This window comes from Hippichthys cyanospilos, chromosome 22 (assembly GCF_059441005.1).
Source record: "Hippichthys cyanospilos isolate Australia breed blue-spotted pipefish chromosome 22, RoL_Hcya_1.0, whole genome shotgun sequence".
NCBI classification, from domain to species: domain Eukaryota; kingdom Metazoa; phylum Chordata; class Actinopteri; order Syngnathiformes; family Syngnathidae; genus Hippichthys; species Hippichthys cyanospilos.
The window spans coordinates 3,252,743-3,274,849 of NC_142390.1; the positions used below are offsets into that span (position 1 = coordinate 3,252,743).

General features: G+C 45.7%; 1 protein-coding gene across 3 annotated transcripts in view; it reads right to left on the reverse strand.

Moving 5' to 3' along the window:
• syt1a (synaptotagmin Ia) overlaps positions 1–22,107 on the reverse strand; it is a 64,135-nt gene that overhangs the window by 18,546 nt on the left and 23,482 nt on the right. For 2 of the 3 annotated variants that reach the window (XM_088405998.1, XM_088405999.1), the window contains one exon: positions 15,132–15,218. The gene's annotated coding sequence lies outside the window, so the exon portion shown is untranslated. Of the gene's footprint in view, positions 1–15,131; positions 15,219–15,332; positions 15,379–22,107 lie in introns of those variants that run through there. The other variant, XM_088406000.1, reaches the window with a different exon arrangement.

Consider the following 22,107-nt stretch of genomic DNA (forward strand, 5'->3'; position numbering starts at 1 on the left):
GTTTGCGTCGCCGAATATGTCTGTCATGCAGTTGTTAAACGCTTCTTCGCGCCAATCAAACTAAACAATGCATTGGTGAAAACTGGAACTGCGGCTCTCGTTTCTATTCTCTGAATTCAAATAAAAACATATTTTTGCTTGCTTAAAGAACAATTATGAATTTGTTATCATTTTTTACATTTAGATTTAAACTGCAAAGCAGCAGACTATTTTATTCTCTAGAGCAGAGGTTCCCGGTACCGGTCCGCACCCGAAATAATAAACTTGTCAGTGAATGGATGGATGGATGGCCTAGAAGAGTTGCCTAGTGTTTGTGTTGTTTTGCCTTCAGTTAGTTCCAAGCTGTGCTACGATAGGCTGATTTAATCACCTCCGGCTCACGGGGCAGGGGAAATTCTGGTCAAATACGTTTTTGAGGGAGGGTAGCTGACACCCTTGACTAGTGCTTATCTAAAATGAGCCAATTGAGCACTGTAGTGTTATGGATGTGCCACAAAGCCGTTTGGTCTGCAGTTAGATGGCTTGGTACGTTAAGCCACGGTCCACGACAAAAATCTCAGGCGTTGGACGGTCCTTGGTGATAAAAAGGTCAATAAGTCCTGGTATATGAAAAGGAAGGCGGGTGAAGGCTATAGATTAACCACGACGGCCACTTCCGTCCATCAACTGTTGACAGATTCGCCGACGCTAACCTGCGCCGGGCCCCGGCGGTAAGCCTCGATGATGAGGACCAACAAGGCAGCGCCCCCGGGGGGAAGTGGCCGCAGTTTGACGCAGGAGGCCAGGCCAGAGGCCGAGCCGGCGGGCTAACAGGAGACGTTTGCTCAACCTTCGCCTGGCCGAGGGGGAAGTCTGCCCGGCAACCGCCGGCGGGGACAAAGCGGTGGGCTCAAGTCCTTCAAAGGGTGAAGCGCTGCTCTTCCGCACTCTTTGCTTTTTAACCCCCTGACGTGATCTTCTCCAGATGTGCCTAGCTGGGAGCCGCCGGCAGGAGACTACCATGATGCGATGTGACAAATCTGCGCGGTATTCTCATGTCACTGCACCCCCCTTCCGCACGGAAGAAAACGACGACGTTCGGGGAAAAGTGGAGTCACTGCCGATGCCTTACAGATTCCATTCTATCCGCTCGCCGCCACCCACCTCTTCTCACCTTGCAATGCGGACCCCCCGTTGAGCTCGGCGACGCATTTCTGAACTGAGAAACTTTTCGAAATACAGTGCTACATCTAATTCTGAACGCCACTTGTTACGAAAAATGCCTAGGCGGAACGTTATTGTCTCCAGTAAAGAGAAAAAAATACAAGAGATGATAGCTGACATTGTTGGCATATGAGACACAAGACACAAGCGCTCGTGCCGACATGACTGTAATGTAATACGTTATCACAATCCGTGATGTCTATTGTATTTCATTGTTAGCATTTTAGCAATGACATCACACAGTTAGCACTTCGCATGGCCCCAAACTAAACTTAAGTAAACTTAATTGCTCAAAGTAATGCAAAAAATAAATATTACTGCTCCTTTTGACTTGTAAATGATTACTGGATCACTGGAATTGTCAAATACAAACGTACAAATTAAATGTCCTAAAAAGGTGTCTCTCTCTCTCTCTCTCGCTCTCTCTGCACACATCACCTACACACCAGCACCACCTCAAGGCAAACAAGTGAACTGCATTTGTACTGTCAACAATTATCATGATTAATTTAAAGGCTTTAGGAGTGTTTTTATTATTCTTTACGTGATATATTTGGATGATTATGCATTGAGGCATTATGCATTTCCATTCCTAATGCGTATTAAATTAGATGGGCCAGAATCATCAGTGATTCTAAAGGCTTTGGGCCAGATAATATGACATGACATCACACAGAGGCTGACTTCTGATTGGACTAGGAAAAAAACGCCCAAATCAACACCAAGATCGTATGCATCGGAAAGACATAGTAAGTTTGCTAATCTGATGATGATGTCAAAGAGAGACGAGCGAAGAGACAAACACCTTCAGCAAATAAGCGCAGTGATGAGATGATGGCGGCACAATGGGGCGCAGAGTAAACACAAAGAAAGTCGTCTGACGATGCGTCGCTTCTCCTTCTTGCTCCAGAAGTCATTTCAAAGTCGTTTAGACGCGCTAGCTTTGTTTCTACCGCCAGAATACCCCTCCTCCTCTGACGAGCGAGATGAGAAAAAAATAACACGCTCTTTTCTTCGGACTTGACTGAGCTGTCACATTCGATCTGGCTGACATTATCATTTACCAAAACAGCCTTTTGAAATCATAGCGCTGCTTGAAGAACGGGAGAGAAACCGCTGTCGGCGTGATAGATAACAGCGTGCAGCTGATACAGAAATAAACAGGTACTGTCAAATTATCGCTCGGCGGCGCCAACCTGACACGCCATTAGCAGCAGATTCTCACTTTGTCCCAACACTCGGACACCCTGCAGTCAGGCCAAGGACCCCAGGTGGTCCGCGGACCGCACTTTGAGAACAACTGCCCTTGGTGGCTGTTGACCACATCTCCACATCTTCACAGCCAATGAGTTTTATGGCACATATGGCGCTCGCTCGACAGGTATACAAGATACCACCCAAGACGTTTCTGTACCGGTGAGCCATCAAACCCAGCGATTGCGATCTGAGGAGACCGTATCGAGACAGCCCGTGAAATTGGGACGGAATTGCTGTTGAATAATACAGGTCGGCAGCAGCGATGCTGAGATAGCAAGATGAGATTTTGCTGGGACGAAAAGCCTTTGCGTCCCCTACAGTTGAGACTGAGTTTTCAGCAGGGAATTCTCCAGTCTCTTTTGTCATTGTCAACAGCAGCGTTGCTCAAACCGGGTTCCCTAATCAGATAGCTCAACAAATAATGCTTTCAAAATAAGATTTATTGAAAAACTCCACTTCAAGTGTGCGGCTTGAAACATCTGTTGCGGAGGAACCCCAAGGCAACTGGAAAGAGACCCTCCCGCCTCCAACATGATCATTATCACCGCTGGCGACAGCCAAATCGGCGTTGTCGTCCAAGTACCGCTCGGATGAATTTTGGCCGTCGAGCGGTGGCATTATTAAACCAAATGAGCTCTACGAGGGGCTGTTTATTTGAGTCAAGTACGGTTTTTAGTAATTAGTCACCAGGCGAGTGTTCGTGCCCATGATGAGTAGCTCAAAACTGGTACAGCTGTTGTACCGTAAACACTCCGCAATTTGCAAGTAACCGAGCACCCACAAAATAACAAATGTTGAGAACCATGAATACAACAAACAGGAGGTTCAGAGCTACTCTCTATAGGTGTCAAATTTAGCCCATGGCGGCCTCATTTACTGCCATTCAAAATTGGAAATATTGCCAATATTGGACTTATTGAAAACCTGACGTTTTATCATGCATTTTCCCTGATTTTTGCATGAATCCTCACAATGGCAACTCGTGAACGGGGGGCAATCAAAATTTTTGTGTTGACACCCCAAAACTACCAGGTGCCGCGACCGGCTAACTTATGACATATGAAAGCCATTTCCATGACTTCGATGATTGGCTTAGCCTGACTCCCATAATGCAAAAGTCTTCAAAATATACAGCGTAGTTGAAAGTAAATATATATATGACGATGTTAGAAGCCTTTCGAGTGAAAAATCCCCGGAAACCCTGGGGTTAAGGGTACTTCTAGGGGAGCAGTTAGGAAATAAGCTGTGTTTTTCAGGTATCACTTCCTCAAAGTTGTGACTTTTTGGCCTCGCCGCCTCAGTTACACAACATTTATTCCCATTTCTGCCCACGCAGAAGATGCACCACACAATCCTGTCGACACAAATTCCCGTCGGCGCGCTTTGCAGATAACTTCCTCTGACACGCGCCGCCCCGTCACCCCAAAACGCGCGAGCCGCGTCCAATCTCGCCGCTCGTCTTAATTCCGAGGAAGGTGGCCGTGACGGTTGCGGGAGTCACCGCGCCTTCCATTTATACAGACGCTCCGTCGACACCATTTTTTATTATTCCGTCCTCCCCTCCTTCCCTGCAAGCGTGAAGAAACGGAATGAGATGTTTGCTCATTCACTTGCTGCGCCAACGCACTCTGACAGATCGCAGTGACTAAAACATTGCGCCGACTAACAAACACTCGCAGCCTTTTGTCTTGGGTCTCTGGCAAAATGGCGACGGCTGATTCAGTTTCTAACGCTGGCTGTGTTGATGAAAACACAGATCGCGAGGATATCACGTTACGTCTGGATGCGTGACAGAAGGAAAGCGACCGGGGGAAAGTAATCCTCGACAGTGACAGGATTTAACGTTGCATAGCGAGAGGACCGATCAAAATCCTTACCTTAGAGCTGACCCTCAGCCCTTGTAGCCAATATTAACCTAGACATCTAATCCTAAAGTCAAAATCCTTTTCCTATCTCTCATTTTCTAACTGTAATCCTCACCCTATACTCAAACCTTATCTCGGCACCTCAACATCAAACTACGACCTCCCGAAGTCCTGAAGCAGAATACGAGAGAACCACAAAGCAATCGGGAGGCCAATTATTTCCCGCTGGCACATGACAGCATATCAAGTAAGCGTAACCGTCCTACTGCTGCTTTTGCCGGTCCAAATCTGAGCTGGGTGAGCAATCCACAAAAAGGAGATTAACAACACTCTCTAAGACAACTTCGCGGTTTAATGATGCGGAATGAAACAGCGTTGACTATTTCTGGTGGGTTAAAAGCTTCGCTTTTGTCCAAACTCCGGAATGGGGCGAGGAATGTAAGGGAGCCTGCTAATTAAGCGACAGCGGGGCACGTGCTAATTTAAAACTTGGCAGGTGACGACCATGTGACGAGGCTTATTTCTGGCATGAGATGGCGGATGCCAAAGAAGAAGCTTTCTCTGGTTCAAACGGGACGGCGGTTTGGACAAAATCCTATCTGAACAGACACGACGGGAAGAGGCTGACGGAGCATGAAGGCAAAATATTCAGCGTTGTTTGACAGCAAAGAACATCGCAGCCTTTTCGTAACCACGCGTGCTTTGGGATTTGGCCAAAATACCGTAATTCCCCAAATATAAGACGCATCCTTAATTTTGGCGTCAAATTCTGCTGTTTTCGATGTTAGTGTGTACAAAACTTTGGCAACAATGTCACAACTACTGCAAAACAGAAAAACCTCATCTTACTAACCTCTTCATATTGTGTTCATATCCGTTCATATTATATACTGTAATTCCCCAAATATAAGACGCACCCTTAATTTTGGGGTCCAATACTGGTATTTTCTATGTGTAAAAGATAAACCAACACTTTAGAAACACTGTTAAAACTATAAAAAAAACAGAATTAATCTCATCCTTTGTACACTTCTTATGTGTACTTGTGTTCATAGCTGTAAGTTACATATTTGTTGCACGCTAAGTTAAGCGTGCTTCAGATTTGGGAAACAAAGTGCGTCTTACATTCGGTATTATGGCCAAACCAGGTCATTCGCTAGCAAGGTTGGGGCGGGTGCGGCACGTGGTCTCCGGAGTCGAGCGGGGCATCCAAACATTTCATTATCATCCGTAATGCGGAGTCTCGGCAGAGGCGACCTTGCAGCTAGCTCCGTCTCCTCTCATTTTTCTGCAAGCGGGCCTTGGAGTAAGGGACCCGCTCACCGCTGAAATTGGACTATTAGGCCAGCTTCGCCAGCGGCTTCCAACCTCAATGTTCCCTAGTCTTGAAGAAATACAGCGACCTTCACGTACTAAGACGCTGATTGTGACCCGTAATCATAATCTATGGTTTTTACCCTCAAACATGTCGGGCAATATCGCCTTAAATAGCTAACACAAACTGGTGATTAACCCCTGGGGGAAATTTTGACCCAACTCGCGCTTTTAGATGTTTTTGATGTGTGATATCGAAGGAAAAACATAAAAAAAATACTAGGAGGCTAAAATATTGCATAGATTGTCAAAACTAAACGACTGCCATCCCTTCTAAATGCTTGCAAACGGGTGGTCGAGTGACACCCTATAGATGTCAAATTTAGCCCATGTGGGACTCATTTACTGCCATTCAAAATTGGAAATATTGCCAATATTTGACGTATTGAAAACCTGATGTTTTATCATGCATTTCCTACTATTTTTTTGCATTATTCCTTAAAACGGCAACTCGTGAATGTGGGGGGCAATACAAATTTTTGTGTTGACACCCGGTGGCACTAGCGGCCAACCTCTGACATTTGCATAACTTTCGATGACTTCCTTGACTGGCTTAGCCTGACTCACATAATGCAAAATTTCAAGTCATAATTCTCTAATTATGACATAATAAACATTCCTATTTCCATTTCATAAATATACAGCAGTTACTTTTGCTATCCTCACATTTTGACAATTTCTATTCCGATGGAAACTTGGACCGTAGCCGACTGTGATCATAAAGACGAATCACCTCCCTCGCTGAGAAAAAAAGAAACCTGTCTAATTACACGGCAAGTAAATTACAAGTCTTAAGGAAGGCTACAAGGGAGAGCTGATTTTGTACGGAATGGCGATGAGCGCTGAGTGCTATACAATCAGGTGCCATTGTGCTTGGAGTGGGAGCCTCTCCGGCGCCATCGTTAGGCAAATTACGTTGCCGCGTCACAAAGCGTATTTGCTTGGCTCGTGCGAAAGATGCCGACGCTTGAGGTCGGCGGCGAGGACCAGGTCTGATGCGTAAACAAAATTAATCAGCATTACTGGTCAGGACAGAGTGTCCGCAGGAAGACTGCGATTAACTGATGATTTATGGCCAACGTTCATTGCCAGAGGCAGCCTGCACATCCCATTATAGTGCTTAGATTTCTTATCAATGGCTGCAAATGAACTGGGATGGTGACTCATTGCATCGTCGCACATGTAGAACGCAGGCTTGTGCGACTGAAGGAGCAAGTACTGCTGAAAAGTCACAACTTTCGCAATTTTCTGAATCCCAAGAATGTCAGCCTAAAGTTTGTTTTTCGTTCATTTTCCTCCGTCTCGTGACGATAAACATGCGTTCCAGATTTCGTGTCATCTGGGTGCTTGCTCCACCTGTAACGCCCAAAAGAAGTGTTTTGACGCCTCTAATTGTGTATTTTTTCCCCCTTTTAAACACCTGAGAGTGAAGCGGGCGCTCCTGACATTTACAGGAATTAGAGGGTGTTAGGAAGGAAATGACAAGCACTTTGTCTCCATTTAGCCTAGGCAGCGAGAGTATTACAAGGAGGATCTTCTCCAGCGGTTTGAAGTGCACCTCACGCTGGGCTCTTGCCTCCGCGCTTACTGTGGTTGGGTTGGGAGAAAATGCGTCATTTTGCAGATGTCGCCATGACAACCAAAAGAGGTATAGTGTGGTCATGGACTATTTTAGGACTACTAGAACTCTGGTATTCCTTCAATTCGCGACTAGTTTGGAGACTGGATTGGAGAGAGTACAGTATATTTGTAGTGCATTAAGTTAAGTGTGTTTCAGATTTCCCACATGTGTATGTGTGTGAAATAAAAGTGCGTCTTATATTTGGGCAATGGCGGTAATTAATGGTTTAAACCAGTGGTTATAAAGGGTTTTTTTGAATAATGTACACTCCTGTGAAAGATTTATTCAGCCAAGTACCTACCAGGCAGCGTAAATAGAAAAAAATAAAGCGGCTTCATGTTCCAAATAATTTGCTCTTCATCTGAAAATGGCATTAAAAAGCATGACATTTGAAAAATTTGCTGATACCTGCGAAAACCCCATAGTGCCTTCATGCACCCATTTGAGAACCGCCGAGCGATTTTAATGGTTTAAACCGCGCATGCACCACTAACACTCAAACATCATTTGAAATGCATCTCCTAGCAGAAATAATAGAATGACATGATTGAAATCGGTTCTCAAGTGACTATTTTCAGACTAAGATAAGATCTTTTTTGACTTAGCTGCAAGTGAACTGTGGGGGGTTCCTGCCAGCCAACTTGAATCCACCCTTCATTTCCTTTCATTTATGGCTAATTGGAGAAAGCCCAGCACCCTCCAGATGTCTACTGCCTCCTCCAAAATATCGGCTAAATTGCTTTTTCATGCAAATGACTGCTCGCCTGCATTTGTGTGTGTGTGTGTTTGCCCGAGTTTGACCTTGAGCTGTGCGTAAACACTCCAGACTGATGTGGAGGGGGGAAAAAATAGATCAAGTGGAAAGTAACAACTAGCTTCCTGCTACCTCCTGTCACACGTTGACAGCCAAGAGGCGGGTGGCGGTGGACTGGGCAGAGTGGGACGGGACGGGACGGGGCGGGGGTGCGAGAGAGCTCGCCCGAGGGATAAAAAGTTCAGATGAGACATTTTGACAGGTCGTGGCAGCAGCTTGGATTTAGCCCCGGAGAGAAAGTCCGACATGGTTATGATTGGCCGCCGTAGGAAATCAGACTTTGCGCCTTGTGATTGGACGTCTAAGCTATATTAGGACCAACCTATGGATACTGCATTGCCATACACCAGGGGTATCAAAACAATAACACATTCAACATTTACGTTAACTTTCAATTGGGCCAATGCTGGGACAACATTGGGTTCGACACTTTCAAAATCAAATTGATCAATCGCGCAAGTAATTACATATTGTCTATATCATGTATTATTGTTTTTTTTTTTGAGGCTCTCTGTTAAAAGGAAATTCGATTTTTTGTGCACACTTCTACCATCGAACCTTTTCAAGAGTTTTTTAGATAGCATTGCGGACCATATCAAAATGTAACTTTAGTATATGCCGTGGGCCGCTAAAATGATTTTTTTCTGCCACTAATGAATGTAGATGAACGTTAATTGACAGCTTTGGCGAAGGCGCGCGGGGATTTTGTGTACATAGCCGAGGAGAAAGGGCCACGGGGCATCCCGGCTCGATTGCGTAATTACGAACGGGGCCTCGAATTTTTCACCGGGGGGAACGTTGTGTTCCTGCCCTCACAAATCAAACCTGTGGGCAATTGCGCAAGAAAAAAAAGGGAAAAAGACGGCCATTAAAGTAGAACAAATGCATCCTAGCAGCCAATCTGTGTGTAAAACTACAAGATGAGGGCAGCACTTTGTCTTGTGGGTGAAAGGAGAATAGAAAAAAAGGGGGAAAAAATAAAAGAAGCGGGTATGCGTGCGCTCTCTCCCGAGGCACTTTTCCCGACATGATCTTATTTTGAATGCTCCTGTTGGGTAATGAGGTTATTTGTCTTGTGCAAAAGGAGAGGCCGATCTATAGTTGTCACGCTTTTTCTTAGCTGAGCGATGAATGCTCAAGCTGACCGTGACTCCTTTTACCAAACAAAACAAAGCGAAAGATAAAAAAAAAAATAAAAAAAATAAATCGCCTAATGGGTAAAACACGGACAGGGTGCCATTTTGTAACATCTGCAACACGAAAATCCACAACAGCCACTTGATTAGGTTCAGCGAGTAAGCCTAACCCGCACAATTCCGTGCGCGGGGGTGAGCGTTTTCACGGCTACGGCGGGAATCCCATTATCATACAGGGATCACGGTCGTCATGGAAACCAAGGATGGCACACGCATAAGCCGTCTATCTCACACGTGCGCGCGAACGTCGGGAATTAGTGTGAAAAATCGGCCCCGGACGAAAGCGCCGTCGTTCTCATTTGTTTTCTTCCGTGGATTCTTTGCGTTCCCCGCGTCTGCTTTTGCCAAGAAAATCCAAGGTTCCTTCACAAACTGATTCGTAGCAAGCTGAAGGGTTATCTCGCTGTCAATCACTTGTTGTACCGGATGTAAATTAAAAATCAAAATTACATTAATCCAGCGGAGCAAGCGCAGGGTGATTTATAGAGAGGCAAAATCAATCGCCCTAATAGAAATCACTTTGAAGATTTGGGCCAGGATTCTGTCCATGTTGTGCCAGATTAAAAAAAAAAAAAAGAATCTTGCACAACAAAAGCACAGCGACTAACCAATAAAATATCATTTATCTACAAATCACACTTTACTTGTGTGCTGGGTGTGAAATAAAAAGTCATATGAATCCAGCACAACAACAGCAGAGAGATTTATAGGAATTTTTGTGCTGAATCTGTACTTGCTGTGCCTGATGTAAAATAAAAGTTTAAAATATGTAAATCCAGCACCACAAAAAAGGTCCAAAAAAATTGAGGACTGTGTCAAAAATGTTTTATGTTGTCGAATCAGCTGCAAAACAACAACCAAAAAAGGATACACATAACAAATGCAGCTGGGAAACTTTGATTTTGCATCCGGCACAAATCCACAAGTAGACTTAGAGTGGGGTGAGAATGCCCGATGGTATGAAACACTTTGATTCGATTTCATTAAATGGATTTTTGTTTTTTATCTGGCAAAACCTGCACAACCCGGCACAAGCGCAAAATGTCATTTATAACTCAATATAAATCACTCTGGACTAGTAACGCTTTAAAAAAATCCATCAAAAACAGAGTAAACCAGCTACAGATGGTCCTTTCTTTGTTGTGCTGGATGCAATGGAAATCCATTTGATGAATCCAGCACAACCAAAGTGAAGCATCATCTTACCATCAATTTCTCTGACCACGTTGCGTCGTTTGCCAAAAAACTATTAAAGTACGTGAATCCGGCCCTATATGTCACACGAAAGCTCAAAGACGTTTGTCGGCGCCGTTAAAGAGGATCAATGTCGCGATCGATACGCTTAAAAATCACCTGACAAGGAGAGTGCCTTCCCCTAGCCGTGCCGCGGGCGATGGCGCGATAACATCCGACCATCCGAATACGCAAACACAAAAGGTTAGTGCGCGTCAGTCAAGCTCTGAGCCATGATTGACGTGCGGTAGAGCAACTGAGGTCAGATGCCATTGAAAAATAAAAAGTGGGGTTTTTTTCGGAATAATTTGAGTGGCGCAGCATGAATCCTCCACTTTTTCGTGCATTTTTTTTTTTGTGTGTGGCGGTAATTGTCAAGCATATTCAATTATCTGGCAACCTGCTGGACCCTCCAAAGCAAATGTGCACGCTTAAGCTCTTTTCTGCACGGAGTAGATAATTGCTTTCTGGGAAATGTGGCATCCAAGAAAGCGGCTTTTATAATTAGAGACATCTTAAGGAGGCAAAATTGGGGGAGGAAATGAACAATATGGATGCTTGAATCCCTCCATTATTGCAACACGACACACACGGGATGCCACCATTGCACTCTTGCTTTGTTTTACAACAAATATGCAAATTTGCTGATTGCAAACAACCCTCAACGTGCTATAAACTTCTCTTTCGAGCAACTTTTCAGATAACTTTGATTCAGTTATACCTGGGAGTTTGCAATGTATAATAATTTACCTTTTACGGAAAACAGTATTGGCTACGAATATCGGTAAGGAGCCTCCTTGATTATTACCAATCGGTATCGGTGCTAACTAACATCTTATTGTGATGTGCAATTGTTACAACCTTGTTGAAATGAGCCGGATGCAAAACGGAAAACGTTAAAACGAATCCGGCGCGAGATTTCCAGTGATGAAAGTCACTCGATACTTGTTGCGCTAGTTGCGGGGGGGGGGATAAATCAAAGTTATAGGAACCCAGCACAACAAGTGATTGATAGTGGGATGACACACACACTACAAACACACACACAGAAGGAGGCATCGCAACAGTCCATTAGTGGAGTGTATGAAGCGAATGTCAGACTTCGGTCGCTGTAATCCGTCTGCACGCTAGCTGCAATCTCTCCCTGGGTAATTTTTTTTTAAAAAGGTACGAGGCAGAAAAAGCCGGGCGTTCGTGATCGGGTTTAATGGCTTCGGGGGTGCGTCAGGTGATGTTTTTACAGGGGCGGAACGACATGAAGGTAATTTACAGCACACGGTCGGCGTCCAGTAATGGAGTAGTCGCACCGGGATTGGCAAGCGCTCACCCGGAAAACGTAATTCCATTCACACGGCGTCAAACCGTCAGTTGGGATGAAGGTTAACGGAACTACACAAAATGTCATGGCGGGTCTAATGAATAGTAACTGTGGCGTAATATTATAGCACATATGAAACAAAACTTTCATGCAAATCTTCTTTATCCTCTGCAAAAGACAAGCGAGAAATCCCGATCATGAAAACGAGTGTAATGATTTTATATTGGCAGCCTATTTTCCATTGAATTGAAGCCAAAAATGATTCAGTTTCAGCAAAAATATTGCTAAGTGTGGGATTATATCAGTCTTAATGCAACATTTTTGGTATTATTCTGCTTCGGAATTTTCTTCCGGTTCCTGCTACTGCCTATGTAGTTCTTGAATTATGATCAAAAGTCTTACAAGCTCATATCATCCCTGTTGATATCGGTATGGTACAGTACTCTAGGCTGCAATATTTGAATATGGCAAAAGTTGGATGGCCGCGCCCCAAGTTTTGGGGGAATTTTGATTAAGCGCGCACAGACAGCATTTGGAGTCTCAAAGTGAAAGGCGCGCACTCCTGGCTCCTTTTCCTTCCCAAATTGCAGTCACGACTCGATGGCGAGGCGAGGACGGCTGAATATTATGCACACTGTGTTCCACAAAGACAGCGCAAGCAAAGCCGCATCTGTAATGGGGATCTGTTCCCGGGCGGATAACGGCGCTGGTCCGAGATGGGCGATTAGCCTCCATTTGGAGTTTGGCCAGAGAGCGGAGCAGAAAAAAAGAAAAGATGTTAAGATAACCCGACACACTGTGCCTTCCTCCTCAAGATAGCCTCTTGCCATGATAGCTATTTGAATTGCGGCTAACCTGAGTACGGCGCAGTTAGCATCACGATACACCGGGACAGCTTTTTTCGTTTCCCGATGAAATTAATGCGACTGCAATCTATCATGAATGAAGCTTCCCCGATAAATTACAAAACCATGTTTTTAATCACAAAAATAGTACTAGAATATTGCACTTACGGTCAATCGTCAATGCGCTACTCCTTCTTGGCCACCTGGGGGCAGAATACTAGGGACAGATTGTACACACGGACAGTCAAATCTCATTAAACCACAACCAAATTTGTTGTTCTTTGCAGAGGATCAAGAAAATATGAGAGGGATGTATTTTTTTTTTTTCCCAGACTGATACCAGTAAGGGGACCCAATTCTGATGTAGAGCGATTTTCCTTAGGACTGTGAGAAATTCTAGTTTCTAGTTCCTGATCGTAAAATGGCCACGGCGGGTTGTCGATCGACTGAGTTCGATACCTTGAATTTAGGCTGGTATTGGGGACTCATCCCTAACTCTGAGTATTTGTCATTCTATATTTGTTGCTCCACCGTTTGTGTACAACTGCTTAAAGGGGTCCAACATGACGACATGGACAGTTTGTTAGCCGTTATGGCATTTTTCATAGTTTTTTTAGCATGAACCTAAATGGAGTGGGCGGCACACTGAAGTCCACCGCGATGACCGATGCGCAACCTTTGCCATCCAAACCGGCGCGCCGTTCGATCAACGGCAACCGGGCCGTGTTTGTAGACGCTCCGCCACATTATGAGCACATCTTACACCACTTGAGTCTCACGCCCGTTCAATTATGCTAATGGCTACATAGACCACAAATGACCCGGGCTGGTTATTAGTTGCCTCAATTAGGGGACAGACATGTGTAGAGGGAGGGGGGGACAGTTTGGGGGGAGCTGTCCGATGGTGATAAGTGAGGCCGGGGGGCAAGACGTTATTGTTTGTGTCAGGCTCTGTGTTTTGCGTGTGTGTGTGCAGTGTTGCACACAATCAATGTCATGCTGAGAGCGTGTTTGCATATTGGTGTGTGTTTGTGTACGCGTGTGTGGATAAACAGTGCAGAGGGTCTCAGGGGGCGCCAGGGGCCAAGCTCGCTTTCAGCACAAAAAGACCGACAGGAATAAATGAATTTGCTCGCTTGCCTACGGGGATCAATTACACAAGACGATTCATTTGGTGTGCTGTCTAGTCGCAACCGATTGAAACCACCATTTTGGCATATTCATTTTTTGATGCACATTTTAATGGTAATTTGGTTGCCGTGCCAGACAGGTAGTTTCATTGGGAAAAAACAAGCAGCATGAAGACATAAACGCTAAATAAGCACACACTGGCGTCCTTTAAACAGCTTGATTGTGATCTCGTGTGTGTGTGCGTGCGCGAGTGTGACTCATGCCTATAGTAAATATTCAAATATGGCATCATTACATAATCAGCACACAAGTGGACTCCTTCATAAAGGCGCTGGTGCGCTCTCCAGGGTCCTGAAATGCTAAAGATGCTGTTGTTGCCCCTCCCATTAAAGCAGCCAGCCAATCAGAGCCAAGTTACCGCAAACTGACCACCTGAGCCAAAGGAGGAAGTGATACTCTGGGGTGGAAATGTGCATATATTTGCTTATGAGCATCATAAAGTTAATTATAATCACATTATCATCAAGACTAATAGTAACTTATTTCTGAATCGAAGTAAAGAATTCAAATATAATAATAACAAATTGCTATAAACTGCTATATGAAGTAAAATCATTTTAAAAATGAACAATAAACACCAACAGTTGTCTTAGATCTAATTAAATTAATCTAATTAAATAAAAATAAAGATTCAATCATGATGCTGAATGTGAAATTCATGAAAAAAATCAAATTAAATTAACCAATTTTAGGCAAAAAAGATCAGTTATATTATTAAATATGCATTACAGCGCAAATATTACACATACAAATATTACATAAAAGATTAATTTGCCCCAAAACAGAATTTGTAACAGGGTTTTTTTGTAGACAAATACCTACCAAGGTTACATCAAGGTCAGAACATGAATTTGCGTGGCATTTTGGGGTTGTCAAAGTCCCCATTTTTCTCTCTAAGAATTGAGACTACAGTCACGTGACCACGGAGGGTGTGGCCAAATTGCATGACACCTGGGGATTGCTATGATGTGCAATCATGTCCGTCACACTTTCCCCTCTTTGGGAATGAGTGTGAACGTCGGGCAAACGGCAAAAAGTGCTCTCCAGTTTCCCGCGCGCCGCTAAAAGGCTCAATTGGGGATTTTCTCCTTTCCAGTAATCCCGTCATTCCCAATCTGACACTTGTCACCCGCCACCACCGCCGCAGCCTCCCGCTTGCCATTTCCCACAATCACGACTTTGCGCGCGGGCGCGCATGTCACGAAGCCTCCTACCTGGCAGCGGTCTGGTCTTCCCGGGAGCGCTGGCCGGCGGTCTGGTTCCCAATCCCAGGAAACGGGCCGTCAAGTTGCGAAGCGCCGCTGTGTGCAAACGAAAACAAAATCAAAGAAACGCAAAAGCGCTCAGAAAGCGGCGGCGGCGGCGACGCTCCCTCCCGACGGCACGCTTGAGCATCCGGGCCAGCGAGCGGCTACCTCGTCTGCCTCGTCTTACTCTCTCCCTCTCTCTCCGCCCGTGACACGCGCTCCTCTCTTCCCGCCCACCTACTCAAGCCCCCCGCGCATGCACGCGCGCACTTCCACACACAGGCTGCTCTCCTCCGCTGTCAGACAAAATGTACATATTCCTCTCTGGATCTCACGCTGGCTATTTTCTGACATTTTCTCCCACCCACTCGCACCCTCTGCACTGTGAAAACAACAGTCGCTGGCTTTGTGTGTGTGTGAATATATTGCCCCCCCCCCCAAATGCATCCGTATCTCCTCCTCAAGGGCATTCCCAGAGTATACAGGCATCTCCTTGAAGCATCCACCACAATGTTGATAATTATGTGTATTTTTAAAGGGGAAGTCAACCCTCTATTTTTTTACTGTTCTACGCCAGGGGTCAGCAAACCAAAATGCTAAAAAAAAAACACGTTTTTCTGTCTGTCGCCCCCCAAAATGGAAAGCCTCACATCAGCTTTATGATAAAGGCAACACATGTCGTAAAGATCGATATTAAGCTACAATAATGAGCTTTCATGATTTAATATTCTTTTTCCCTGCAGCGCATTCATTACTTTATACATTCATCTATTTTTAAAACAAAAGTCACAATTGTTTCTCATGGTGTGAGCCCTGCGTCTTAATAGTTCAGCGCGGCTTATCTGCAGTTTTTTACTTGCCACTTTTCTGTTGGGTTAAAGTAAGAAAATATTCATCCATCTACAATATGAATTTTCTATAACTGTTGGTGCTAAACATGCAGGCTTGTTCAGTTTGTTGCTAAAGCAGGCAATTAAAGAGTGCTTTAAAGAAAACCTTTAAAGACGTTTCCAATAATACTGTAAACTAAATTCTTTCTGCCATGAGCCAAAACATTTTGTAATCCATTTAAAAAGGGTTAGGGAAAATATTTACTCATTATGCTATGCTAAAAATGTACATTTTCCAGAAATGCAAACAATATTTGGAGTCACATTTACAAAGAAACGTTATGAGCTCAAAGACAACATTGGATGTGAATAAAGGTGATATACTGTGCAAAAAGTCCTAATGCGCATGAGTCGCCAGGCGGATTATCAGCACAGAAAATGGCAGCCGCGGCCGTCGCGGGTAATCGAATGTGTCAGGTAGATGCGAGTGCGATTCGGTGGATGAAAAAACAAAGGTGGGAGGAGGGCCGGGGAGGCTGAGGCTTGGCATACGTGCGGACGCGCGTCACTGTAGATAAAACTCAGAAGCAAAGACGGACATGTGCAAACGGCCACGCTCGCCACCGACAACTGCGACTATTCTGATATACGCGTGGAAAGCGGACCAATACTTTTGAAGGGTAAAGCTGCAATCTGAAGAAAAAAAAGTTCGATGGGAACATAGCAAGACGAGCTTATTTGCTGCCATTTAGTTGTTTGTAGGCTTTTGTGGAGCACTTATTGAAAGACGGCAAAATGGCAGCGTGATTATCTGTAATGGCTCGTGACTTCACATCTTTCGGCCGGCCTCACATCTCCTCCGCGGGCGGACCGGCGGCGTTGGGGAGCGTCCCACGCCTCCACCGCGCTGACATTTACAGCTTTTTGTTGGAGCTCAACGTGTGCCATTTTCCTTGGGCTTTTTTTCCCTCCAAAGTCTTTCTAGTGGAGATGACAGGTTTCCTTTCAGAAGGATTCAAATGCGCTCCCTCAGGTGTATTATTACTACAGAGTATTTACGCCTGTTGCTAAGCTACCGGCTAATGTGATGTTGCAATATGATCTAAGTGTATATGGCATGTTGTTATGTAAAACGACACCGAAATAATGGGGCAGGCGATGCTATATGAAGCCGGTGAACAGACCTGGCTTTTGCCGCATGAAGTGTAATTGCACATTCGCGGCACCAGGTGGTGCAGTGGTGCTCTCATCTCAAAGGTGGTGAGTTAGTTATCGCCAGCCGTCCATTTTCTATAGCCGCTTCTCCTCACAAAGGTCAATAATTTTGGATTATTTTGTTGCGTTGTAGCCTTTAAAAACAGTACACAAAATCAAATCAAATTTGACAACATTTAGTTAAAACTTTTCCTCCGATTCTCATCAGCTTAAAATGAACCGATTTCCACTCCCATGATCCAGAAGCCTCGAATAATTACCCCTTGGTGAAATGAACGATCAATTTGGTTGCCATTTGAGGAAGGGATTGGCTTTGGATCTCAATGCTGCCCTATTTGGTCCGTTTCCGCTATCTTCAGAAAATTGGGACAGAAAAGACGTGAAATGATTGATGGAAATATTCTCCATTTTGTTCCTTCAATTGCTGCCTGACAGGAAGCGGGCGCCGGCGCCGCCAATGGCTGACAGGCTCGCCGCTGGATAAGTGGCTGTTGAAATACGGAATCATTCAGAGGCGTCTTTTCAACGGGCACAGGTGCGCCTTTTCAGCCTTCCAACGGCAACACCTGCTCGCGTCGGCAAGCGATATCCCGCAGATGTTTGGCTCGGCCAACCCCGAAAGTTTCCATTTTTAGACGGGGAGCGCACACTCAGCCGATCCTTGCCGCGTCCGGAAGCGCAGCGGGGTGGGCGCCGACGCCTCGGGCAGGGGAGTCTGTTCCCGGAGACCGGAGAGGTGTGTGTGTGTGTGTGTGGGGGAGGGGGATTAGCTTGGATTCGGGGCGCAAGTAATTACTATTACCCCCGTGGTGGTTGCCGTAATTTAATTAACTCGGCGACCTCGGTCGCTAAATACGGCCAAGGTGATGAGAGTCCGCAACGCATTTATTGGATGTGGATTTTTCCCAACATTATGACTGACATTTCGAATCCAATTTCGCAATGTGGAAAAAGGCCTACTATTAGGAATGCCCCCAAGAAATGGTTAAAACTGAAGATACATATGGTTAAGCCTTTTCTATTTTTATGGGAATGTTGTTAAATTCATTTCTTCATCCCCACAGATTGTTCCATAAGATACTAAACTCTGCCCTAACATCATCTTCCCAGTCGATAGCAAGTTGCTGATGTCTTGAATGCTGTTGTTTTTATACCAACGGTGTATTGGGGAAGAGGGACCCCCTGGGGTCCCCCTTAGCCGCAGATAGTCGGCAGCATCGCTGCTGGGCGAGCAAATGTTGTTGGTGTCCCCGCTGTGTGTGTGTGGCAGATAAAAAAAAAAAAAAAAAAAAACACACGGCGGCACAATTGCTCATTACGCAGAATTGAGTGCACGGCGCAACGGAGCGACCGAGGTGGGCGGCGGGGGGTCCGATGATGGATGCCCTCATTGTACATCAGGTGCGGAAAGCAAGCGGACACCCCTCGGCTTTAGATTTTTGCTCCATCCCAATTTCCTTTTCATTTTCCTTGTAGTCAGGGTGGAGAGAGCCGAAACAATCTGCCATTCTAGCATGAATAAACACATTTTGGGGTGGGGGGGGGTCGCTTGAATGTTGCTTTATTTTCTTTTTTGTGTAATTGATGCACAGGTGCACCGCTCAGAAATTTGGCTCAATCCGTGTTAGTGATGAAATATAATCCATCATACGATAAAGGACGATTTGATATGTATCTCGATACAAAGTGTGCGATACGATTCAAGGATGGGTCCATTTTCAAGGGGAATGATTTCATTTTGTCGGCGACACGTACTAAAAGTACTAAAAGTGACATTTGCTACCAATAAATTAGAATTATTAACATTTTGCCGCTGAAGTTTTCTCAATATGCAACTGGTGACAAAATTTTTTTTCAAGCAACACTGATTTCCTCCGTTTTCTGCTTTGTTCAAGGTCCAAATTGTGATGTCACATGAATGATTGCTCAAGAAAAATCGTCAGCTTTTGACAGATTGTTTCTGCTTTCATTTAAATGTCGAAAGGGATTCAGTTGCTAGGGCTGATATTTGCTGCTAGGTTACGAGGTCTCTGACCACTGCAAAATTGTGTAAAATCCTAAAATATTTGCCCAAAAGAAAGCTTTAAAAACATTATAATAAATAAGCATGATGCGATTACTTGATTGAATAATTTTGCTGTGCTGGATAAATGAAATCAATTTTGTTCAATGAGTTTTTTTAAAGGAAATCAAACTGAATTAAAAAAGCGGTGTCATGATATCTGCTGTTAAGTCTGCGGCATGTATTAGTTCCTGCCCCCCGGAAGTACCTTGGCCTCCATTGTTTCCACATATTATGAAAGGGTTCTTTGTGGACACAAAGGCTGACATTACGCGGCGGACATCCGGCACGGGACGCACCGGACGGCACCTGGCGCTTTGATGCTCTCAGCCTTTTGCAATCAAGCCGCCCCGCGCGCCGCTAATTACAACCAAAGAGCCGTAGGGGAGGAGGAGGGAAAGCCGCACCGGGGGCGGGGGTGGACGGACTCGCCGAGGAACACGTTACATCATCCCTCTCGGGTCACCTTGACAGGGTTCTTCATGTCTGCACATGCAAGAGCCGCTGTTTTTTCTCCTGCCACCAAGTCAGGAAAAATAAGGACAAAAGGCTCCCAAGCCTCCAGGTGAGACTCTGCACCCTAATGGACACGCGCGCAGGAAATTGAGGGGAAAGGAAGTCGGCGGCGTGCGCGGCTCGCCATTCGCCTTCCCCGCTTTGGCCGCCGTGCCACTTTGGATCAATCAGGTCCAATCACAGAGGAGAAATTGGACTTCTTTCTCGCCGCGCCGGCTTCCATCCCGCCCCAAATAGGCGCTAACGAGGCTGCGCCTCGGGAAACCGGTGCTGAACTCTGCCTGAACTGACGCCGCCGCCGCCGTTCGGACCTTGAAGGCGCGCGTCGGAACACGAAGGCTCACGTGGAGAAATTCAGGGCGTTTTGGGGTGCGAGTGCACACTCGCGTGAAGCTACACCATTCGTGTCCAAAGCAAGTGTCAAGGCGAAATTTCAGTTAGATGATACTATCCACACTGATGGCAGGCAGGCTGAGGACGAGCATGAATGCCAAACATGTTGCCGGTAGCGCACACAGCAAGCTAACGTTGACGCTATTACAAGTTTGACGGATGTTGCAATTGATGAACAAACAGCTTCCAATTGAGAAAATTTTCTTGAGCGCTTTCACCGGTAATCCAAAATTTCTGCTTGCGGATCGCCAAGCCCGACCTCTGCGAAATCCAAAGCGGACAGCGAACATGCGTGCACGGGTGGCGCCATGAGAAATGCGCCGCTAAATATGCGCGAGGCGCGCGGGAGAAAATTTGCCTTTCAGCAGCCATCTGCAGCCCTTCTCCCTCCGTTCCTGCCGCCTTTTCACATTTTCTCCTCCGAGCCTTCTGCTCATCACCTCGTGCCACTTTCCGCGGGCCAAAAAGACGCAACAACGGCAGCGGGGGCCAGGCACCGCCGACCCCCTCTACCATTCTGGCCTATCGCTAAATGTCACTCCTGCTGCAGAATTCCTGATACGGCTCGGCGAGCTTTGCTTATGTAACCGCACGGAGAAGAGGCAATCTTTGGATCGGGAGGAGGCGGGCGCACACTCCACACGAGAGATATTACCGCCGTAATCTCGACGGAAATGGGGGTACGCGGCAGAGCAGGCCGACCTTGAAGAATTTCACCTGGGCCGCGGCGAGAAGAGTTTGTTTGGCAGGATCGTTTTCTTGCTTTTCCACGGGTCAAATCCTATCGCAGGTGATGAACTATTGGACAAAAGCGCAGTCGATGTTGACTCCTTTTTTCAATAATGCACCGAGAGTGAGATAGCCAAGTGCCCATAAACCAGCGCAAAACATAGCCGTCTTACTTCCTGGTTGGAAAGATCTGTGTCATAAAACTCACATTTAATAAGGAATGAAACGTAATTTATATGCACATGGTATCATGGTACGGGCCCTTTAAAGCAAGCACACTTTACCAACAAATCACTTCATGTTCTAATTCATTTGTTCTTATTTTGAAAAGAGAGGCGGCGTGAGTAAAAAGAAAATAAATCTGAGACTTTCTTCAACTATGAACACAGTCTTCATCGTCTTGTTTCCTTCGCCACAGTATTTTACAGCAGCTAGCAAGCGACGCTAACTATGACTCGCACCCCTTCGTCCGACGGCGGTGCCGTTAACATCCTCGGCCTTATCGCGTCCGTGCTCACAAATATCTCCGAGGCGGACCTTTTGTCGCAGACGCGGCGCCCCCTGAGCAAACAAGATTACGCCGAGCGACGCGGCCGGCCTTGTCGCCCCGCCGCCGCAGCAGTCGGGAGTTCAGGGACCAAGACACACTGCGGGAGGCTCGACTCTAAGCAGGGAAAAAAAATATTGTGCGTACGCACAAGACGCTTGACAAGCCACCATTGGCAGAAAAGAGGGTTGGGGAAATAAAACAAATAAAAAATGCCTTGGAACATGACGGGGAGTCCAACACACTACATAATAATCATGTATCGCTATTATGTAGTGCCTTTCTGGACACTTCGAGACGCTTTACATCGGCTATTTGCTTCATACGCTCACACATTCATAGTCAGGCTGACGTTTCGCACAAGGGGTGTTTGTGGGGTGTTTTGCTCAAGGACACAACAACACTTGACTCAGACGGAGTGGGATTCGAACAGCCGCCTCATCGGTTGCCGGACAACCTGCTCTACCGCCTGATCCGCAGCTGCTAACAGAGCTAACCCTAACCCAGTGCTTCTCAATTATATTTGGCTGAGCCCCCCCTAGGAAGGAGGAAACATTGCGCCCCCATCGGCGCGCTGACTATAAAAAAGGTTATGATCTATAAAAATTGGATAAGTATTCCAAAACCTGTATCCTTAGTCTAAAACAGAAA